Here is a 23,615-nt window from a genome sequence, read left to right as displayed (position 1 = left end):
TGACTTAAACTTTCAGTTGTATCGAATGTGGTCAGGATGGAGTTGCATCATGAGTGAAAGTAGGAAGAGTTATTTTGAAGGCATCTCTGGGATTTTGAGTAAAGTAATTTGAGCTGGTGTTCAGTGCTTTGGATGTCAAATAGACTCAACAAGAGTTGATACTCAATGTATTTTTAACTCTCTGCCCATGATTTTATAAGAATCTTGGGAGAATCAAAAGAAATGTAAGGTAGTTTTGCCTTGAGGGATCATTAAGGAGAATAAGTGACCAACTCTTGTAAGGTCATGAGGAAGCCATCCATGGCAGAATATGGTGAAAAGCTAAGTGGTGAAGGACAAGACAAGACAGAGAAGGGAAACCAGTGTAGGGGCAGAAGAGAGTATGGCATAAGGTAAGAAGGAGGAGGTGAGAACTGGCTAAGAAAAATGGATTTGTAGAGGCCGAGAGGAATGATGAGTGAGTATAGTGGTGGACACACAGCCTTGGAGTAGATGTTGGAATGGCCAGTGGAAGAAAGTTCACTAGGAGGAAGAAACTGAGAATAGTATGGGTAGAGGTGGTAATTGTAAGTCTCAGGGAAGCAGGAAATTAAGGATCCAAAGGTTATGTGGAATAATGAGCTTTGAGCAGGAAGTAAGACTCAATTCCCCCAAGATGGCGGAAGAAAGGGAAGATGTCGGAGGCCATATATACTCTGCTTTGGAGAAGATAGTATGTAAGGGAGTTCATGCAAGATAGTCTCAAGTATAGTCCATTAAAAAGGCTCTGAAAACACCTCCTAAACATGGTAGCAAGAGGGAGTACAGGCTTCAGGTCAACCACGGAGTGAGAAGTGAGAGGGCCAACTTGCAACCAAGTGTTCATTCATCCTGTATTCATCTGATGGTTATTGAACACCTATCATTCGTTATTCATTCCATAGTCATTTGGTTTGAACTCACTGTGTGCCAGGTGCAAAGGCAAACCTACTCACAAAGAAGGCAGTTTGTTGGAAGAGGGGAACATACATGTAGCCACGTCTAACCTCATCTGTTCAGTGTGTTGCCTGCCACGATGAGGATTCCACGATCTGGAATCTCTAACTGGCCTATGAGTGAACAGTTAACTCAAGGAACACTTCACAGGCCAAGCCCAGGTTGAGCTGGACTTTACAGAGCGAGGAAAGATGAGGAAAGGGTGGGAAATACGGCTCGCGCCAAAGGAATAGATTTCGAGAGTGCATGCCACGTGGGGAGGTTTTGAGTGGTCAGGTTGGTAAAGCTTGGGAGTTGGAGGAAAAACAGAGGTGGTAAGGTATTTGCCTAATGGAATTTACCTCCTGCAAGGATTCTTAAGTCCAAGATAACAGAATTGGCAGAAATAGAAATAAATGTGTGAAGAGACTAGACTTTCACCTGCTTGACTAGGTCAGTGCACTCCTTGAAAAGTATTTAACTACTCCATTGGTGATTCTTAACTTTGGCTTTGTTTTGCTGTGGTGACCTGTGGTCTTTTAAAAAAAGAACTCCTTGAGCATTATGAACTCTTGTAAATATCACTAGTCTCGAGAAGTGTGAGTATGTATGCTCATAGTGAGTCAGTTTTTAGTATTTTGATTCTAAGATCGTTTTGTGATACTGATTTTGGAACATCTGATTTCCATTTCAAATGCAGTAGCTTCGTGAAACCCTTCTAGAACTTGCTATAGCAGCATTTCTAATCTTTCCATCGGAAGAAATAACAACTTTTACTTTTTATCCTCAGTGAACAGAAACCTTTTTTTCTACCTCATGAAATGTATCTGTTTATAAAAGCACGTGGGGTTTTAAAAGCAGATGCCTGCTAACATTCATCATCAGAATGAGGAATTCAAAGCTGTAGAAGGCCAGTCTGAGTACTGCTTCAGATTGAGAACGTGTATCATACATCCTGGCTCTGTTCCAAAAAACTGTCCTTAAGAAATTACGTAAATTTCATTTTCATGGCAGTCCCTGGGGTTGGAAGTCTTTCAGGCCACAACTTGTAATGTATTTGGATACTTCGGTTTACAATATGACCAGAATTATGCAATGGTTATAGGGCAGGTATGTGGTCAAGCTGATGTTAAAAAACTTTATCCACTCTAAATACATGTTGCAGCCTTCCTCCATTAGCTTCTGATTCTTTTGTGGCCTCATGGGCAATGTATCCAGTGCATCTAAGTTTTTAGAAGCAACATGCTGCAATTTCCTTTTTTGTTAGCATTTGCATGTACGTGTGTGTGCGTGCGCTCAACACATGCCTTTTATTACTTCCAGAATTTATATGGGAAACTGCATTATTTGGAAAGGTAGTATAAGAATACCAGTTAATTCTGGAAAATAATAGATGTCACATCTGCTGTGTTCTTGGACAATAAGGTTGAGTTTGTGTTTCTCTGGTTTAAACCTAAAGTTATTTGCTCTTTTTTTTTTTTTAAGATTTTATTTATTTCAGAGAGAGAAAAAATGAGAGAGCATGCACAGGGAGGAGAGGCAGAAGCGGACTCCCTGCTGAGCAGGGAGCCTGATGTAGGACTCCATCCCAGGACCCTGGGATCATGACCTGAGCTGAAGGCAGATGCTTAACCAACTGAGCCTGCCAGGCGCCCCTGAAGTTATTTGCTTTCTTCATTGACCTCTGGATGGCCCTATCTAACTAATTTGAGCTCCAGTGGCTTTTATTTCTGTTGTAGTTGAATGAGGAATCAGGAAATTCTATTGGGATTACCCCTCATATGATTATGAGCTACTTACATGAGATAACAAGGGACATATCAGATATACTGCTGTATTTCAAAATGATGTTTTTATATTGTGTGCTCTCCGTGAGCCTTTTTGTGTATCTCCTTAATGGCTTTTATATATGAGACAGCTGAGAAAAAGAAAAATGTGACTCGCTTTCCCAATCGGTGTTTCCTTCAGCATTTACACCATGCACAGACATGTCCGAATCTGATAAAAACGTGCGGGGCTGGAGGGAGGTGAAGAAAGTGAGCACGAATCTAAGCAGAGCCCCAGGCCAGTGCTGTGGTTGCAGGATGATACCTGTTTCCAGGCTCTGCGGGAGCTTGGCGTAACCTAATAGAGTTGAGCAAAGTCACAAAGAGTGAAGTCAGAATGGGAGCTAATAAAGTTCCTGGTAAGGTGTGGATGGGGATGGTTGGGGAAGTAGTTGTGGACTGCTTCCTAAGCTTTCAGGGGAAGGAAGAAAGGCTTCAAAGACAAAGGGAAGGCTTGCCCTGAGATTTGGTCCTGAGTAACAGGGAGGAAGCTGATATGAGCTGCCCCCAAGGCCTCCTCTGTAAAGACAGGCATTTGCAGTTCTGGGTTTGCAACTTGGGAGGAGAGGGGAGGCACATAAGGGCAGCCCAGGACATTCCCAGTGCCCCCACCCAGAAATAGCACAGATCATTCAGGGGGCATAAGTAATTTCTGCCTGACCACACACTCGCGAAACTTCGTATGACCCAGCTATGCGTCCCTGCGAGCATGTTAGTAACCACTGTTCCTTTTAGGTCATGATTTTTCTGCTTGATGGGAACTTGTCTGGTTTGGTGATAACATGCCTACCATGCCCATTTTACCTATTTTGAGGCAAATGGACCAAGTTTTAGACTCGTGTTTTCTAGCAGTGGTGGCAGCAGCTGGCTGAATTCTATTCAGGTTCCTTGGATTAAGAATGTATGCCATTTTATTTGCTCACAGTCGTTTCAGTTTTAAAGAGAGTCAAGCCTTACACGTACTCCTTCATCTTTTCAGACAAATGGAAATGGAGAGGTGTATCAAGAAAGGCTAGCACGTTTAGAGAATGATAACGAATCTCTCGTTCTTCAGGCAAGTGATTTTTAACAATGCTATTCTTCCTCCACAACATATTTACAAAGACCATTTTAAATTGGGATGGCATATTCAGATGCTTGGGAGCCGGATTGCTGATAGAAATAAGTGCTGATAGAAATAAGTACGTACACACAATAGGGAGTGGTGAGGACTGTGGTAGCACCAAGGTGTGCCTCCCCGGTCTAGAGTGAGCAGCCTCGGCTCCTCTGATGACAGCCACAGTGTCATCTAAGCTGACTTTCTGATCTGGTCTGTCATCTTAGTTGATCTGGTGTTTTTAATTTACAGCATAAATTGCAATTTTATACCACAGATTTTCATAAACCTGAATGTTTTTGAATCTGAATCTATTTAATTTTCAATTTTAAAAATGATCCTGTGAGCTGAACAGAACAGAAGTGAGTAGCGGACTCTGGTTTAGTGGCTAAATTTGAGTTTTCTTCTTCTTAATGTTTTAAATGCACGACAAACATTTTTATTTTGGTATTTTGAGTTAAGTAAATTGCAGTGTATTTATGGGATTGGTGATCGTGGGGAAAGACTCACGTGTAGTCCTTGACAGCTTCTCTTTCAAACGTAACTCTCTTAATCTCTAATACTACCTCCCACTCCCATTCCAACCTCCCCAAAATGATGATCTATGCACATACCCTCTCGCATAAAATGGTTGAAATGAAGTTAACCTATAACTACAAGGTATTGCATATCCCCAATCAGCCCTAACCTCCTTAAAAATTGGGAGTCTGCAGGTCAAGAAGCATCACTTAGATAGGATTGTAAAGGACTGCTGTCTTATTGACAGCTTTTTTTTTCCCCTTACAACAAATGGGTAGTGACATCATTCCAGTTTTTGTTCTATTTAGAGAAATAAAGTTTGTAGTGGGACCCAAATCCTTCCTAATCTATTGCAGTATTTTGCTCTATATACAGGTAAGTGTGTTAACAGACCACGTGGATGCTCAGGGGGAGAAGATTCGAGATTTGGAATTTTGTCTTGAAGAGCACCGGGAGAAGCTGAATGCCACAGAGGAAATGCTGCAGCAGGTATGTTCAGAAGCCGTCACTGAGGTGGGGTATTCTTGCTCGCCTGTTTGAAGTTCTGCACTTGTTTGTTGTGTCCCCTCGGACGCAGCATTGAAGTTCATGATTCACCGAGACTGGCATAGTTTAAGCAAAAACCGAGGGTAACAGGGTCTCAAAACACATGCATAACATAGAAAGCGTTCATGTAATTTGAATCTGGAATAAAATACTGATAGGATTATAGGTAGTTTTAATGTTCTTCTTTAAATTTGCATATGGTTTCCTAACCCCCAGATATGAGCATATATTTTATGATTAAGAAAAAAGATACGTACCATATGTGACTTTTATGGGGAAAAGAAAACAAACCCAAACTTGTAATACACCACACACACACACACACACACACACAGTGCTCGTAGACGAGAGGGCCTATAATATAGCGGGTAGGGTACGTACTGGAGGGAGACTGTTTCAGTTTGAGTCCTTGCTCTGCCACATCCTTGCTGTATGACCTTTGGCAGGTTTTCAGCCTCTCTGTTCCTCACCTTCCTCATTTGTTGAACACAGATAATTCCTGAGTTATCTTTAGTAGGAGTTTCTGCTTTAGAAAGTTGTTTTGAGGATCGAACCACATCAGAACAGTGCCTAACACAGAGCGACCCTGTCAGCATCAGTGTTCTCATCAGGCTTTGAAGCAGTTAAGATTTCTGCATATCTAGAGCATGTACGTCTCCCCAGGAAGTAAGCGCACACTTAGTTCTGCTCCATGAAGGTTCACAGAAGCAGATAATATTTTCAAATTTTATCTGTTTAGTGATTAATCTTTACCACATTCCCGACTTGATAGTTACTGCTTTGCAGGGTAAGACACAATCATATGTGGTGATTTGTAATAAAACAAGTTTTGAGTGTATCTCTTAAATTCCAATAGGAGCTTCTGAGTAGGACATCCCTAGAAACTCAGAAGTTGGATCTGATGGCTGAAATATCTAACTTGAAGCTTAAACTGACCGCTGTGGAGAAGGATAGATTGGATTATGAAGACAGGTTCAGAGACACGGAGGTAAGTGATACCCTCCCCCTTAACATACATATGCGTGTGCGTGTGTATATGTCATACACATATTTCCAGAGCAAGTTGAAATTCCTTGTAGGCGTGAGGGGGAGGTAGTTAATGGCTACGTGCTCTCGTTCATCCGTGCTCCTTTTTAGGAATAATCTTTAATTACATTGGCTTCTTTTACATTGACTTTTTAATCACTAAATGCTCATGGCAATATTTATTGTGAGACTTTTTGTTGTTCATACCTTTTTTTAAATTGTGAGACTTTTGATATGAAATTTTAATGCTTTCATTAGTCTTTAGAAAGAACTTTTCACTTTGTGACATTTGGAGCTTCTCTCTGTTCGTCTGCCTGTCTGTCCTCCTGTCCGTCCTCCTGTCCATCTGTAGTGGTTTTCTTCATTATGGAAATAATGGGTTTAAGTGTATCACTTTACTAATAGCCATTTTTAAATTTTACTGATTATTTTCTATATAATAAGTAGGTTTGAAAATATGTACAGAGAACATGCTTTTATTATATAATCATAAAAATCAGATTTTTAGAGTTTATTCAGTTTGGCCTTCTACTTTTGGTCTCTTCCACACATAAATCATACCAATTAAATAAAGCTCAGTATACTTTTGTGAAATTTGGGATAGATTCTACAACTTGAAGTACCCATTTTTGTGGTTAAACATGTTTTGTTCTTTGGGCTGTTTTATTGTTAATCTGGGTCTTTTATTTGCTTATTATTTGTTGTTGGGAAAAGAGAGCATATCCGTTTGAAATCTGTTTATTTGGAAAAAATTTGAAGATCTGCAGGACTCCCTTATCTCCCAGCGAATCTCTTCCTTTCTCTCTCTTTTGTTTCCTCGGTTGGAGTATGGAAAGTTGTCATACTGCATTAGAAACTGCGTCCCAAGAAGCGGAGAGGAGAACTCATTTAAGTATTCTTCCCCCTCTGTTTTCTTTGCACACGTTTCTTTGAAGCCAACTCTGTACCATCATGATAACAGGGTCCCTTAGGTATGTTACTAGCTGTGGGCAAGTCCCGCATAGACTGGCTTTAGTGAGATTTACTCCATTGCTATTTTCCAAATTCAATTTTCTGCCAAAATGGAACTGTAATGGAAGGTCTTGGCGTATGTGTTACTTCCTCAACAGCAAAAGGAAATCCCCAACTTAGTTCACGTTCAATCTTCAAAAGTTCTTTGTCAGTCACCTATATGAGCATGTTCCTCACTTGATTGAGGCTGGGGCTCTTAGAACAGAGCTGAGAAAGTCATCCAGTTTCTCTAAAATTGTCCCTTTTGTGCTTTCTTGAAAAAATCCATTTGGATATTTTCCTCTATTTCCTCTCTGTCATTCCCTGACTCCACACTTGCTGCATAACATGACAGAGTTCAGTCAACAGATGGACTGCGTGCCATGGAGGTTACTCTGGTGCAGGGAAAGACGTCGCAGTGTTCTGGTCAAGAGTTGGCCCTTTCCCTTGTGTCCTTAAAGCTGAGGGGGAGTCATCCTGCATGACTGGTTAATTTGGATCGGGGATGTTAACCAAGCATTGGGACTAAATAGAAGTGGATGTGTTAGGATTTTTTGGTAAGACTCCAGAGCAGTAGTCACATCTCTTGAGTTTGTCTGCGTTTTTTTAAAAAAGATTTTATTGAGTTGAGAGAAAAAGAGCGTGTGAGCAGGGGGAGAAGGTGAGGGAGAATCTCAAGAGACTTTGTGCTGAGTGAGGAGCCTGTCGTGGGGCTCGATCCCATAACCCTGAGCCGAAGATCAAGTCAGAGATGTAAGCGATTGAGCCACCCAGGTGCCGTGTCTGCATTTTTTTAATAAAACTTTTTTTTTTTTTTCCTGGTGCTTCCTTCCTTTACTCATTACTCATGCATTTTCAATCATAAACAAAGTGATCCTGTCATCAGACTTTCAGTAAACTCAATCCTTGATTTTTTTCTAAGATATTTAACACTATTGGTAAAATACCACATGCATATCTAGAGATTATAAACTATAATCTGATCAACCTCATTACATATAACAACAAATAAAATAGTCCTCAAAATTAAAACCGAATTGAATATGCTCTTTCCTATTTTTGTTCCCTTAATAAAATGTTTGGTGGGGGCGCCTGGCTGGCTCAGTCAGTAGAGTGTGCAAGCCCCATATTGGGTCTGGAGCCTCCTTTAAAAACAAACAAAAATTTCCCTGGCTGTTTCATGAATCCAAAATTCCTTAACTTTGTCTTAGAATTTTAGATTATTTGGAGATTAATTTCTAAGAAAATATTGGAGTGGGGAAGAAATACAGGCACTTCTGAAAGATTAAGGGTAAAAGTCTTGAAATCCTGGAATTTTGAAGACTTGCCTGGAATGGCTGATAGGAGATGCTTAACACTATTCAACAGTGCCCCCTTCTGGTAAGAGTACAGATGCCAGAAATGACGTTTCTGCGGAGCCTGAAGTTTCTCGGAGAGGGAAAAGGGACTAGTAACAAGGGTTTTCTTTTTATAAAGAACTGAATTGGAAATAATTTGAATTCCATTATTTTAAAGTCTTATATTGAGCTATTTCCAGATTTTCCAGCTTGACTGACTGTGGAAAAACAGGACTTCTTTCAGGTTGGAGATTTACATTCATACTTAGTGTTGCCAGAAGGGAAATTTGGGTAGGGTTTGTTTGTTTGTTTGTTTGTTTGTTTGTTTTTTAACAGAAAAATTATCTCAATTTATAATTGTGGTTTTTTTAGTTACTTCTTTTTGCAAGTTGTCACTGTTTCTAAAAGAAGAGTTAAAATAAGACAATACCAAATAGGAATTCAAAGCTGCTAGCCATGAAAAAGTGGCAAGATATATATTAAAAAGACCAGGAGATGAAGGAAGGTCACTAAGAATTCTAGTATGCAAGAATGATTAATAAATGGGGGATAAATAAATGGGAGAAACTGACTTTTTCCTTAGACTTGAATTCCGAACCTGTAGATAAGGAATCACAGCTAAAATGTTATTAAATGATGTCAAACACTTCCTGACCTCATTCGTGAAAGGAGGAAACAGCTGTTCCCTTACTGAGGTACTGTACTAATAACAACTGTACTAGGGGCACCTAGGTGGCCCTGTCAGTTAAACCTCTGACTTGAATTTTGGCTCAGGTCAGAATCTCATTGAGCCTTGCCTAGGACTCCATGCTTAGCGGGAGTCTGCTTGAAACGTCTCTCCTTCTTCCCCCCTCTTTAGGAACAACAAAAAAAAGAAAAAATAATTATAATAATAACTAATGAGTAATTATTATATAGTACTGTTAAGTAATTTAGGAAAGGCATCCCTCTCCCCATGTGTGAATCATTACTCATAGAAGTTTAGTAAGAAAGTTTTATTTCTTATGGTATTGCTTCTTTTTTATGGCATTTTTGTATAGTTCTGTCATCTGTTTATTTGTGGCTCAGGAGTAGAGGACTTGTAAAATGAGGAATAAAAACATGTTAAGCATTGGTGGAGTCTTGATGGTTTGTAATCAAAAAAGAAATCCTTTCCACAGTATTTGAAGTTGGTATTGTGTGGCATTCTGATTCCCTTTTCCTACTGTCTGGGCTCTAGACAAAAATATGTTACTGTTTCTTAGAACACTTAGACAAGTTTTACAAGCAAATTAGTTTTTGTTTTGTTTTGTTTTTTTTAATGTGAAAGAGAAAAGCTTCTGGCTGTATTTGTATTATGAAAACCTTAGGATTATTTTCTTTTTTCTGTTCCAAATGTAACATTCATGTTATGACAATGTATTTGTAAATTACAGGGCCCTCATCCACCCTCAAGCTGAGAATCCTTGGTTTAAAAGGTTTACATTTCAAAAAAAACAATAAAAGGATTTAAATTCCATTCCATTCTCCCAGACTGGGTTGATGAACAATCTATATTTTTGTTAGACAAAGGAAGAAATTGTAAAAATATTTTTATAAATAATCCACAGATCACTGAAAAGGCCCTAAAAGTAATGGCTTTACTAAAGAAAATTTTTCTAGTTAATTTTTAAAGTTGGAATCTATATGGTGATTTTTAGTCCAGAAATAGCTGATGATTGATGTATGCGATTGGCTACCTTTGTTAATCAAAATTGAAAGTCACCTTTTAACTCTTAAGCATAGGAGACAAACTGAGGGTTGCTGGAGGGGTGGGGGGTGGGGGGATGGGGTAAGGGGGATGGGCATTAAGGAGAGCAGTGATGTGAAGAGACTGGGTGTTATATAAGACTAATGAATCACTGACCTCTACCTCTGAAACTAATGATACATTATATGTTAATTATTTGAATTTAATTTTTAAAGAATTACCTTTGATTTCCATAATCTCATGATTGTGGGCCAGATGCATGGAGAATTTAAAATAGTGTTTTAACTAGAAAGATGCTTTGGGCCTCAGGGAGATACATTTATTTCCATTTGTCTGATCCAATTCCTACAACCTGAACCCAGGGGCTTGTTGACTAGGTTTCCAAGCTGCTATTTTGGCCTACATAGGTGTGTTGTTGCTTTCCTGATATGTTTCATTGTTCCTCCTTTGACAGGGGCTAATGCAAGAGATCAATGATTTGAGGTTAAGAGTCAGTGAAATGGACAATGAAAGACTTCAGTATGAAAAAAAGCTGAAATCAACCAAGGTAAGCTTTCTCAATGGCAAAAATTTGTAAACAGCCTGCCTCACTTACCTATGATCCATAATACAAGTTCTCAACTCAATAGATGATAAAGAAGTTATCTTACAAGTGAATGAAATTTCCCCCCAAGCTGGAGACTTTCTTGAATTTGAACACCACTATTCTGAATTTTTAAAAATTGGGGCTTTAACTAATCTAGTGAAACATAACCTGTTATTTCTGTTAGTTAACCTAACCTCCTTTATAAACCGATACTATTTTCTTGGATATTTAGGCTTGTCTTTTTCTATCTGTGGTTTCTTTCACACCTCTGTCTCTCTATCAGTCTTTAATGGCCAAACTTTCTAGCATGAAAATCAAGGTGGGTCAGATGCAGTATGAAAAGCAGCGGATGGAACAAAAATGGGAGTCACTGAAGGTGTAGTAGACTTTGGGTAATGGGGTCCTGGGCCTGTTTGCTTTCTGGCTTGCGCTGTTTTGCCGTGATAGTGTTTTTCAGTAGCATGTGCATTCATCGTGTGTGTGTCATCTGTTTTTTTAAAAATACATTTAAAAAAGCTGATGGAAGGGCCAGTGCGATCCCTGATGTTGTTTTCAGAAACATATGAAATAATTAATGAAAAATAATAAATGGGCAAAATAAAAATATTCATTTAGAAATTTGATCTCATTCTCTTAGAGTACCTGAGATCCAAGCTTGGTAAAATAGTTGTAAAAATGCACCTGGAAAAAGATATCCATTTTGCCTCAGACTGCTTCTTCCTTTGGGACTTTCTTACAGGTTAACTGTATCCTGACAGTGAGTTGAAATTACTGCTGTAAAGAAGCTTTTTGCCAGTGCTACTGAAAATTCCTTGTACTTGGGATCCATGCCTATCATAAGTAAAAAGTATAGGGCCAGCTTTCTTGCGTCTTTGGAGATCTTCTCATAGTACTAAACACAATACCTACCTTAAGAGACTGAAAATAAAATGTTTATCAGTTATAAAAATACACTTATTAGCACTGCAGAGCTTTATTTTCTGTGCTAAAATACAGCCAGCAAAATTTCAGTTTGCTAAAGCTAATTCTTCACCAAAATTAAACTGAAAATTTAACATTAGTAAATAGAATATTGGACTTGGAATCTTTAATAGCTACATAGTAGACAAGAAGGGGGGGGGATTTAAAATCTGTTAAATCTTTTTTCCATTGTTGTGGGAGACTCTGTCCTTTTATTTTGGTGATGAAGATGAATTAGTTAGTCCCATGATTTGGCTAACATTGTTCACCACTTGCTACCTTACCCATCAATTAAGCTCTGCCTTGTTCATGCTCAGGGAACATGAATGCCATCTTGAAATACTAAATAAATCTCAGTCAAGTCTTGATATATATTTTCCAATTTGCATTTTATTTTGCTTTTATGACACTCGGGGTCTAATTTGATTATCATCCTGGATTAACTGGGGGAGGGTTTTTTTTGTTTGTTTAACATAAGCTTTAAAACTTAGGCTACTCAGGTCCTAATTACACTTTAAAGCATTTTGTTTTAATTTGGTCACACAGAAACTTGAAACACTTATTCCAGAATTATTAGACATTGACCTTCATTAATTGTCTTGCTTCCTGCTTCCTCTTGCCACTGTCTGGTTTCTGAAGTCTGCATCTAGATTCCTATCGTTTTTGTTTCATTCCCAAAAACTCATTATTGACTTAAGAGTTAACATGCTCCCTGAATATTCTCCTTTAGTCATAATTCCCTGTTGTAAAACGAGCTTATCATTTGTAGGACGAACTGGCATCTTTAAAAGAACAGCTGGAAGAGAAGGAATCTGAAGTAAAAAGGCTACAGGAAAAACTGGTGTGCAAGATGAAAGGAGAAGGGGTGGAAATTCTCGATCGAGGTGGGCACATACATTTGACATTTGTTCTCTTACTTTCTTAGAAACCTCCCTGTGCAGCCCTCCCTTCCTCCCCACACCTGCAAAAGAACCCCGTGTCAGTGGTGAGTCCTTTCAGAGAAAGGAGAAGGGTAGCGGAAACCAGCTGAGGCCAGGACAGCAGGGCCTCCTCCGAAACTCTTCCCTGTGCCTGGGGATCTAGTAGCTTCCTCTTCAGCAGCTGGAGGAGAGCAACTCTGTACTTCATGCGGTGTTTATTATGCATTACTAAGTTGTGAATTCTGTTGAGACAGTTCTTGTTCTGATGGCAGTACAAGGAAGTGATAGAAAGCATTAAAAGGGAACATTATCATGTCCCAGGTTTAATCTCCCTCTGAACTGAACTTGAAACAGCATGAACTAAGAGATTTAGAAACCGTTCCTACACTTTTGAGAGAAGAGAGGAAAGGACTTTGCATCTTTGGAAGATCAAGGAAAATTTCTTATGGTGGACTGAGCCCTCAACCTGCTAGAAAGCAAAAATAATCCTCTTTTTTGAAAACGTGTGTGAATTTATCAAAAATTTTTCTCATAACTGAGGAAGTTTGTCTTGAATATTGTATGGACTGTCATTTTTAATACACGTTATATGTGATAGAAAATAACTTGAATGAAATGTGTTTTTTATGTTATATTTGGAAATATAAATGCACAGAACACCTGACAACACTACTAGGTTTGATTTAACCTTTCTTTGCTATTATAAATCACTGTGGCATGCAAACTACAAAGCAACTTCTGACTCTTGAAACTAAAAATTCCATTGAGTGTAGCTTTAGTACATTTTTATGTGAGCATCGGTAACCTCACTGTCTGAATAATGAAGGGCTTCAGTTAGGTTACCTATAATGTCTTTCTTGGTTCTAGAATACCCTGGCTTTATATCCCTGTAGTTGTAATTCCCTATGGATCAGAAAGCTAACTCATCAACCATTGAAGGATTTTTCCCCCCTTGTGTATTTTGGCATATAATAGAATTCTGGCGTTGTGTTTTTTTGTTTTTTAAGGAAGCTCTACACTCAACATGGGGTTGGAACTCACCTCCCCGAGATCAAAAATCACATACTATATACTGACTGAACGAACCAGCAAGGCATCCCTAGATTTGTGTAGTCTTTAAAGGACGTTCACAGATAGGTCATGCCTTTAGGGTTTTAAGAATAAAATGGAATCATGTTGTGGGCTAGAGGACGTGTTGGAGTAGTGGTTCCCAAAGACGGACGCTGGTCTATGAACTGCTTATCGCCAACACACAGCCCGATAAACACAAGAGTCGGGAGCAATGTTTAGAAACTTCATAGCAATCTGATGTTGGCATAAGATCTCACTGCGTGATCAGTGGACTCATCTCATTGAACGGGAGGTAGACCACGTCAGAGTCATTGAATTTGAGTGGTGAGGTTCATGTGTCCTAAGCCAAGTGCTGGGCACATTCAGGAAAGCCATGTGCTGACCCGTAATGGAAATGTTACAACCAAACATCACTAATGGTGTTTTCACCCCGTAGAGTATAAGGAGTGCTTGTATTCCACAGACCTAACTTTAATATGCCAGGAAATCAGGGTTCACAAAGAAGAAGTGACAGAGGTAGGAACTCAAATCTAGGTCTTTGGATGAATTATATTCTCTTTCTAACCTTACACAGAGCTTCATGCATTGCAGTACCATTCCTAAAGCCACAAAATAGTGTTTAATATTCAGTTTTTATAGGGTTAGCTTCTTTATCTTAGGCAAAAGACTAAATAATAGTACTTTAAAAATATTTATTGTTGTAATGTATATACTAACTTCCAATTCGATGGGTTTTCCTGCACAGATGAAAATTTTAAAAAGAAGCTCAAAGACAAAAGTAAGGTTTTTGGTGTCTTTCCATCAGCCTTTAAATTCACCAAAAGTACTACTTGGACTGTTCTTTGCATGTGTTTTAAAAACATTTATCTCACCAAAGATGTGAAGTTGCTTCATCGATAAGCTCCCCATTTCTTCAGAGTGCACAAAATAGAGGGTAAATAAACAAACAGTAAAAACAAGGAGTAAAAGGTCATTTTGCTGATTTCTCCCCCCCCACCCCCCCGATTCAGCCCTTTTGCTCCACAGGGTATAGCAGAACACCCAGAGTAACAGAGGGGAGGAAGAATTTTTTTTGTAGTTCGGGAGACAGAGTATCAGAGGAGAAAATTACTTTTCAAGGTTTTGTAGCCCATTTCTTCCCTGAGATCTACATTAGGAACTAAACATACCCTGTTGGTGTTAGACAAGATTGTACCCAGGCTGATTAACAGAACCAGCCTCATCGAGATAAATCATTAATTAATAGACTCTTTCCTCCAGATGTTGAATTCTTACACCCAGAGAATTGGGCATCAAAAAAAAAAAAAAACAATTTCTACAGAATATACCTTCATATTGAAAGTGTTGTATCAGTGATGAATGATGCATTTTAAAACTTACCTTAAGTAGTAGTTTGTTTGTTTGTTTTTCTCAGAAGCAGGTAACCTTAGCTCAATTTTTTTTTCTGTTTGAATTTTTTTAATTTGTGATTTCGTTTTAGGTTGACATTTCATCTTAAAATATTGGTTCTTTTATTATTAAAGTAATGTGCTTTTGTATTTGACTGTCAAATTTTAAGGAAAATCACATTTACCTTTTAAAATAGTGTCATAAATGATGTTTATAGATGAAGCAAAGTACTTATCCTTCTGTATGGAACCTACAACCACCTTCATAGCATGACTGCTATAGATGCCACATTCCATCAGGCTCTTGCCATTCATGCCTCCATCTTGGTTAAAACTGAGTATCCTGTCCTCTGCTTATGTCATTGTGTACACCGTCCATCGCTTTCGCCCACTGCTTTCTAGGTTTCTTGTTTCTTTTTTTTTTTTTTTTAATTGAAAAGCTGTGTTTTCATGGTTGTAGCACTGAAATTTCACCTTCCGTGTTCTCGTGAGGATTTTGTTATTGCTTCGAGAGAGGGTAGTTAGCTTTGACCCATATTGTTTGCTTTCTGGAGTGATAACTATTCAGGCGGCGACATGGAAGGTGTTCATTTTTCAGATTTTCCCCAAAAGAGGATATGGACGGTAAACATTTCATTAAAACACTTCAGTCTGAAGAGTTAGCCCCTTGTTATTGTCACACACCTTAACAAAACTGACTTCTGACGTGTTCTTGTGATATTTACAGATATTGAAGTGCAAAAAATGAAAAAGGCTATGGAATCTTTGATGGCAGCAAATGAAGAAAAGGTATCTAGATGAAATTAAAGTATTTATGTGGGTGTGTACCACCATTTTGATCACTCCATGAGTTTTCTTGAGATATGCCAGGTTGGAAGAACCCTACACACTACTGATGTTGAGGGACAGCCGTTCTGCCTTTCTACCTTCATGTGCCTGCTCTCGGTGATGGCAGTTGTCATTGTGACTGTGTGGGTAGAGTGGTGACCGGCAGCACTGGGTCCACTGAGATCTCCCTCTCCCACCTCCCTGTGAATCTGGAAAAATGTTCAAGCCCTGAGATCATTTCTTTATATTCAGGTGGGAAATGAGAGAAAGGATACAGTCCATAGTGCATCCTTTCTGGGCTCGCATGAACTCTGAAAGGGGTGGTCCCTGACAATTGTTAGCTTCCCGATGAGGTTAATTTTCTTCATATCATTTTCTTCACACTCCTGGATTCTTTCACATGAGGGATTGTCTCTGTTCTCCTGAGAGGTGAGATACGAGAACAGAGGCATCAGTACCATGAAATAAAATATGGCCCTAGGCTGTCTTTTAGCTTTGTTGGCCAAATGCCAGGGACTCCAGAGTCTTCTTTCCTGTTGCTTCACTGATTTCATTCTGATGAGAGCAGGGAAACAGTGTCCTCTAAAGCAAGGTGTTTTTTCATGGCCTACCTGATCAGCCATATACCCAGCGGACAGCAACAGTCGGGTTCAGCTCGCATCATCAGAACTACTCTTACACGTCATGTTACTCAATGAATAGGACAAGGAGGCATTTTCCCAAGAAAAGAGTCATTTCAAGGAAGTAAAAAAACAAGCAACTGCCAAAGAACTTTGCCTTGATCTTTTTGTCTCAGCTTGTTTCTTTCTCTAATTCTTGTGTTCTCTGTTTTACTCTATATTTTTGCCGTTCATTCTCTTTATTTGCTCTTTATTAGGAAATAAACTCATTGCCCTCTCCACCCACCTATATTTAGGTTTCTTTTTGCTAGTCTTTACCACTGTGGAATAAAAAGGAAAGTCATTAGCAAGGGGCCCATGTAGTTTTTACTTTATTTTTTTTTTTAAGATTTTATTTATTTGAGAGAAAAACAGCGAACAGGGAGCTTGATATGGGGCTTGATCCCAGGACTCTGGGATCACTACCTGAGCCAAAGGTAGACGCATAACTGACTGAGTCCCTTCGGTGCCCCCATAGCTTTTACTTTTAAAAAAGTAATCACAAATTCATTTAGTCTTAATTTCTCTCTCTCAAAAAGCATCAATAACAAACAAATCTCCCAGTGTTGACTGAGGGCTTACTAGACATTCAAACTGCTTTAGGAGCACCAACGCTGACATAAGTTTTTAGTAGTTCCAGAAGGCTTCAAAGAGGTTGCATTTGAGCAAAATCTGAGGAAAGGCAAGAGTTGTTTATCAGGAAAACGAAAGCTGCTAAGGAGAGTATCTATGAACTAAACATGTCTCAAAAGCCCAGACTTGGCACAGCCTAGTGCATGTTGGGAAAGTTCAGAATGAGATAAGGTAGAGGGGTATATGACGCTGACATTTACACAGGTTGACAGGGTTTTTGAAAACCTTATTTTGGATTTGAGGGCTCCTGGGTGGCTCAGTTGGTTAAGCACCTACCTTCGGTCAGGTTACGACCACAGGGTCCTGGGATTGAGCTCCACATCAGGTTCCCTGTGGGAGCCTGCTTCTCCCTCTCCCTCTGCCCCTTCCTCCTGCTTCTTCTTCTCTCTCTCTCACCCTCTTTTTGTCTCGAGTAAGTAAAAGTCTTTGAAGTAATTTTTTTTGGGGGGGGGGGATTTGAGAACAAGTTTCTAGTTTGAGTAATGAGGTGAATGATAGTGCCCTCAAAGAGTTAAGGGGATCTAAGCTCAAGTACCAGGGGCAAATAATGAGCTTAATTTTAGAGACATTCACTTCGATGTGCTCATGGGACTTTTAAAAGGAGATTTCTCATAGAAAGTTGGAAAATGAATCTAAATTTGGGGGTTAATGTATAATTATAGATGGGGTAGGGAGTGAACCCAGTCCATTTTAGGAAAAATACAGAATTATAGATTTTCGGAGACTAAGCTATAGTTGATATGTAAATTAGCTTTTGCTCCATGACAAATCACATTTATTATTTCTCATACTTCTGATGGTTGATTAGGGGGTTCTCCTGGTCTGGGCTGGCTTTGTTGATCTCTGCAGTTAGCTGGTGGGTGGGATGGGGCTGGATGGTCTAGGCTGGTGTGACTCACATGTCTAGTGATTAACATCCTTGCGTAGATTGGGCCCATCTGGGATGTCTCTTTTCCAAATGATATCTCGTCTTCCATTAGACTAGCCTGTGCTTCTTCACATAGTGAAGGTTCCCTGGAGCAGAGAGAGAGGGCAAACCCTAACCACATTTGTTGATATCTCTTTGACCAAAGCAAGTCACATGGCCAGGCCCAAAACCAGTGAGAGAAGAGCTAGGGAGCCCATTTTTTTAGGATCCACCAGAGTGGGGGTAAAGGACAAAATCTTAAAGCACTAACATTTTATAGACTGGGCTGGGTAGATAGTGGAAGTAGAATATCTATCTGGTCAAGGGATTAAGAAATCAAAATAGAAGAAAAGAAAGAGTGGAAAGAAAAGTGAAGGAAAAAGGAGGAAAGAGTGGGGTCAGTCAAGTATCAGAGGTCCAATTAGAAAAAGGATGAAAAGTTCTCTTATTTTTAGTAAATGTGAAGTCTCTGATGACTCTGATGACTAATTGGTACAACTTTGGCTGAGTGTTTTGAGAAGAGAAAGGCCAGATTATGATTGATGACAGCAGGTAAAGACAACAGGTGTAGTAGATCTTTCTTTCAAGACCTGCCCATAAGTTGGAGAGGAGAATAATTAAAGTTGATTTTTTTCTTGTTTTGTTTTTGTTTTTGTTTTGTATCTTATTACCTTGTTTTGTTTTTGTTTTTAAAGATGGCAGCTGAAGGATAGGATCTCTAAATTTAGAGGTACTTTTTCTCTATCTCTGATGTACGTAGGAAAACTGGTAAAATGTAGATATTACCAGTTTTACTAAAGTTTAGAAATATTCCTTGAATAATGTAAATAATTCATGTCTCCCTATTCTTTGTGTTGCAATTACTTTTACTGTTTAAAGTCATAGTTTAAAGATGACAATTTATTTTATTAATAGGATCGGAAAATAGAAGATCTTCGACAGTGCCTGAATAGGTACAAGAAGATGCAAGATACAGTGATACTGACCCAAGGTAACAAAGGTACTGTAGCTCTATAGGTTTTTCTACTTTACTTGATTTTAAGTGGCTATGAACTTTAACATTTGTTTTCATTTTCCTGGAATATCCATTATTCCAAAATAGTTTGTTTATTCATTTATTCAACAATATCATTAGGAAACAATATCACACACTTTCTTGGTGAGTAGGCCAAAGAGAATACTGTGGACTGGTTGGTCAAGGAGAACCTCTGTGTGGAGTTCATCAGATAGCATTCTAGACAGAACAGTGTGTTCTAGAGCCTGGGGGGAGGGGCATCTGGGTGGCTCAGTGGGTTAAGCATCTGCCTTCAGCTCAGGTCATGATCCCAGGGTCCTGGGATCGAGTCCTGCATTGGCCTCCCAGATCAGCAAAAAGTCTGCTTCTCCCTCTACCCTTCCCTCCTGCTTATGCTTTCTCTCTCTCTCTCAAAAATAAATAAGTAAATTTTATTCATTCATTCATTCATTTATTTATTTGTTTGTTTGTTTGTTTATTTATTAAAAGAGCCTATGGGGAAAATGGGCTCGGTGTATTTAAGTAGTAAAAAGACCGTTGTGACTGACTGGAAGGAAGTGATCAGGGGGAGGATGAGAGGAGATGAGCCGAGCGGATAGAAGTTAGCGTTGGCCAGGTCAGGCAATGTGAGGCATTCAGCTCTGTGAGCCCAGAGGGATCCACGGAAGGGTTTTTACAAGTCTGCGGCATTTTCGTAACAAATGGACCATATTGGGAGGAGGGAGCAGTATCAGAAGAAGAGAAGCCAGTCAAGAGGCTCTTGCAGGATTCCAAATGGAATGTTAATAATGGTACTGATTAGAAACACATTTTGGTGTTCGAACTAACACAGTGGTGTGACGAATTAGATGAGAGTGAAGAAGAGGAAAGAATCAAGAAAGACTGATGTTTTTGACTAAAGCGACCGGGGGTGGGGGGTGGGTGTGTGATGATTCCATTTACCAAGGTAGCGAAGCCTAGTGAGGGCGCACTGAAATGATTAAGGGGGGTTGTGTTCAGCTTTGAATGTGTTAAGTTAAAACATAAAATAAAACCAAAACCATAAGACATCTAAGTAAAAATAGTCACGCTTTGATGGGGATTAAGGAGTGCACTTGTTGGGATGAGCACAGGGTGATGTTGGGAAGTTTTGAATTACTATATTGTATACCTGAGACTAGTATTACACTGTATGTTAATTAGAATTAAAAACTTAATAAAATAGTTATGCCTTTTGATGTGGTATTATTCTATAGGTGCATGGTTCAGTTGGCCATCCTCAAATGTGGAAAATCTCTGGGGGTCATTTAAAACAAAAGTGTTAAGAACGTTGGAAGTTTTCTCATTCATTAGCAATGCAAGGTGGGGTTATTTGCTCTAAAAGTAAACATGAGTAATAAATTTTTTCAGAGATACTTGTGAAATACTCAGATTTTGGAATTTCAATTTCGATGAGTTCAAAAAGAAAGAAAATCCTACTTCAGACGAGGATTTCTGAGAGGGGAAAAAAAAATGGATCTTCATCTTATTTTCCACAGGACTTAGTGTATGTTAAAATTTTAAATATCCAAATGAACAAGCAAATGAACCTCTGTCAGTGTTCTTACAGCGATTCTCATCACTCAGCATTTTCTCTGCCTTCAAGAGAGTGTCTCTTTTTAGACAGTATTGCAAATTAACAAGTGATTAATTTTTACGTAGTCATAACATTTATTTTTTTTAAAGATTTTATTTATTTATTTGACAAAGAGAAAGATCACAAATAGGCAAAGAGGCAGCTGAAAGAGAGGGGAAAGCAGGCTCCCTGCTGAGCAGAAGACCCTGAGATCATGACCTGAGCCGAAAGCAGAGGCTCAACCCACTGAGCCACCCAGGCACCCCTGTAGTCATAACATTTAAAACAGTATTTGATTTTATAGAATCTCAATACTGTAGTTTTTATATTTAAAAATCAAAGGAAAACATTAATTTCTATAATTATGAAACATAAGAAAATCAAGAAAAGAGGTATTCTTCATAATTGCACTGACATGATCATTTTTGTCAGTTTCATGGGGTTTTTTGTTGTTGTTGTTGTTTGTTTAATCTGGTTTTGTTTTAAAATAGACTCCATGACCAGCATGGAGCCCAACATAGGGCTTGAACGCACGACCTGGAGATCAAGACCTGAGCAGAGATGGAGTCTGACGTTTGGAGCACCTGGGTGGCTCAGTTTGTTAAGCGTCCGACTCTTGCTTTCAGCTCAGCTCATGATCTTATGGGTCGTGAGATCAGGCCTTACCTTGGCTCTGCACTCAGGTGGAGGCTACTTGAAGATTCTTTCCTTCCGTCCCTCCCCTGGCCTGTGCGTGCATGCAATGCTCTCTCTCTCTCAAATAAGTAAATAAAGCTTAAAAAAAAAAGAGAGAGAGAGAGAGAGACACTTAACCAACTGAGATACCCAGGCACCCCTCCTGTACTTTTTTTCATCTTTTTTAATGCATATAAAATGTGTAGAAAAAGGAGGTTGTTTTTCGTTTTCTTTTCCAAAGTTAGTTGTATTATTTTACATTGCCAACAGCAATGTATCACTTGCCAACACTTGGTATGGTATTTGAAACTTCACAATCCTGTACATTTGATATGATTTTGATTTAATTGGTTTAGTGTTTAAGTATTCTCGTCACAAGTCCCTCGTGATGAAAAGTATTGGACATCTTATCATGTACTTACTGACATTTGTATATTAAAAAGAGGGAGTTTTTAACCACCATTGAAAATTATGTCCTGTTCTAATGAATAGTTTATAAACAGTGATTTCTAACTAGTATTTGTATTTACTTAGTCCTTAGAGAATGCGAATAATACCTACATTTTAATGAAATTAGAATAAATGCCTAATAAAAATATAAGAAGGTAAGTCTAGTTAACAGCTTTAAATGAGTTTAGGATTTTGTACTATTCAGAGAATAGTGTTTTAAGCATCAATTTTTGGTTTTAAAAAAGAATATCTGACATAGTTGTTCAGCAGCTAATCCTTTTCATTGCTGAAGATGTAGAAGTAGTTCTCAAAGTTGGCCGCTTTCCTGGGTATGTGGTTGCATTTGTCCATAAGGCTGTTCTTTCTTCTTTAAAATAAATGGCACAGAAGGATCATCTTAAGGAATCAGAAGATTGCCTATTGTTGTTTTTTCTTCTTTATATGTATGTGGTTTTTGTTTTGTTTTGTTTTGTTTTGCTTTAAGAACACAGAAATGATGATGTGAGTGCTGTGAAATGTGTAAACCTGGCAATTCACAGACCTGTACCTCTGGAGATAAAAATACATTATTAGTTTATTAAAAATAAATAAAAAAATAAGAACACAGAAATGATGAATGATGAATATTGAGTTTCTCATGGTGACTGTGTTGCTGTTTAGAATTAGTTTGTTGTACCACTGATATTCTCCAGCTTGGTTCTTTCTTTTTTTTTTTTTAATTTTTTATTTTTTATAAACATATATTTTTATCCCAAGGGGTACAGGTCTGTGAATCACCAGGTTTACACACTTCACAGCACTCACCAAAGCACATACCCTCCCCAGTGTCCATAATCCCACCCCCTTCTCCCAAATCCCCTCCCCCCAGCAACCCTCAGTTTGTTTTGTGAGATTAAGAGTCACTTATGGTTTGTCTCCCTCCCAATCCCATCTTGTTTCATTTATTCTTCTCGTACCCACTTAAGCCTCCATGTTGCATCACCACTTCCTCATATCAGGGAGATCATATGATAGTTGTCTTTCTCTGCTTGACTTATTTCGCTAAGCATGATATGCTCTAGTTCCATCCATGTTGTTGCAAATGGCAAGATTTCATTTCTTTTGATGGCTGCATAGTATTCCATTGTGTATATATACCACATCTTCTTGATCCATTCATCTGTTGATGGACATCTAGGTTCTTTCCATAGTTTGGCTATTGTGGACATTGCTGCTATAAACATTCGGGTGCACGTGCCCCTTTGGATACCTCATTTGTATCTTTAGGGTAAATACCCAATAGTGCAATTGCTGGGTCATAGGGCAGTTCTATTTTCAACATTTTGAGGAATCTCCATGCTGTTTTCCAGAGTGGCTGCACCAGCTTGCATTCCCACCAACAGTGGAGGATGGTTCCCCTTTCTCCGCATCCTCGCCAGCACCTGTCATTTCCTGACTTGTTGATTTTAGCCATTCTGACAGGTGTGAGATGATATCTCATTGTGGTTTTGATTTGTATTTCCCTGATGCCGAGTGATATGGAGCACTTTTTCATGTGTCTGTTGGCCATCTGGATGTCTTCTTTGCAGAAATGTCTGTTCATGTCCTCTGCCCATTTCTTGATTGGATTATTTGTTCTTTGGGTGTTGAGTTTGCTAAGTTCTTTATAGATTCTGGACACTAGTCCTTTATCTGATATGTCGTTTGCAAATATCTTCTCCCATTCTGTCAGTTGTCTTTTGATTTTGTTAACTGTTTCCTTTGCTGTGCCAAAGCTTTTGATCTTGATGAAATCCCAATAGTTCATTTTTTCCCTTGCTTCCCTTGCCTTTGGCGTTGTTCCTAGGAAGATGTTGCTGCGGCAGAGGTCGAAGAGGTTGCTGCCTGTGTTCTCCTCAAGGATTTTGATGGATTCCTTTCGCACATT

At 38.9% G+C, this 23,615-nt stretch overlaps 1 pseudogene across 1 annotated transcript in view; it reads left to right on the top strand.

The window, feature by feature from the left end:
• The first annotated feature begins 655 nt into the window (after positions 1-655).
• Positions 656-23,615, top strand: part of LOC309870256 (liprin-beta-1-like) — a 48,758-nt pseudogene continuing 25,798 nt past the window's right edge. Inside the window, exons 1-10 of the transcript in view lie at positions 656-712; positions 1,969-2,064; positions 3,760-3,834; positions 4,771-4,884; positions 5,798-5,929; positions 10,478-10,570; positions 10,893-10,985; positions 12,339-12,453; positions 15,676-15,737; positions 18,891-18,975. The product of the transcript in view is annotated as a liprin-beta-1-like (transcript). The remainder of the gene's footprint in view (positions 713-1,968; positions 2,065-3,759; positions 3,835-4,770; positions 4,885-5,797; positions 5,930-10,477; positions 10,571-10,892; positions 10,986-12,338; positions 12,454-15,675; positions 15,738-18,890; positions 18,976-23,615) is intronic.

Source organism: Mustela nivalis (assembly GCF_964662115.1).
Source record: "Mustela nivalis genome assembly, chromosome: 7".
Taxonomy (NCBI): domain Eukaryota; kingdom Metazoa; phylum Chordata; class Mammalia; order Carnivora; family Mustelidae; genus Mustela; species Mustela nivalis.
Note: the sequence above shows the minus strand (reverse complement) of the source record. Positions and strands in the feature narration are given on the sequence as shown.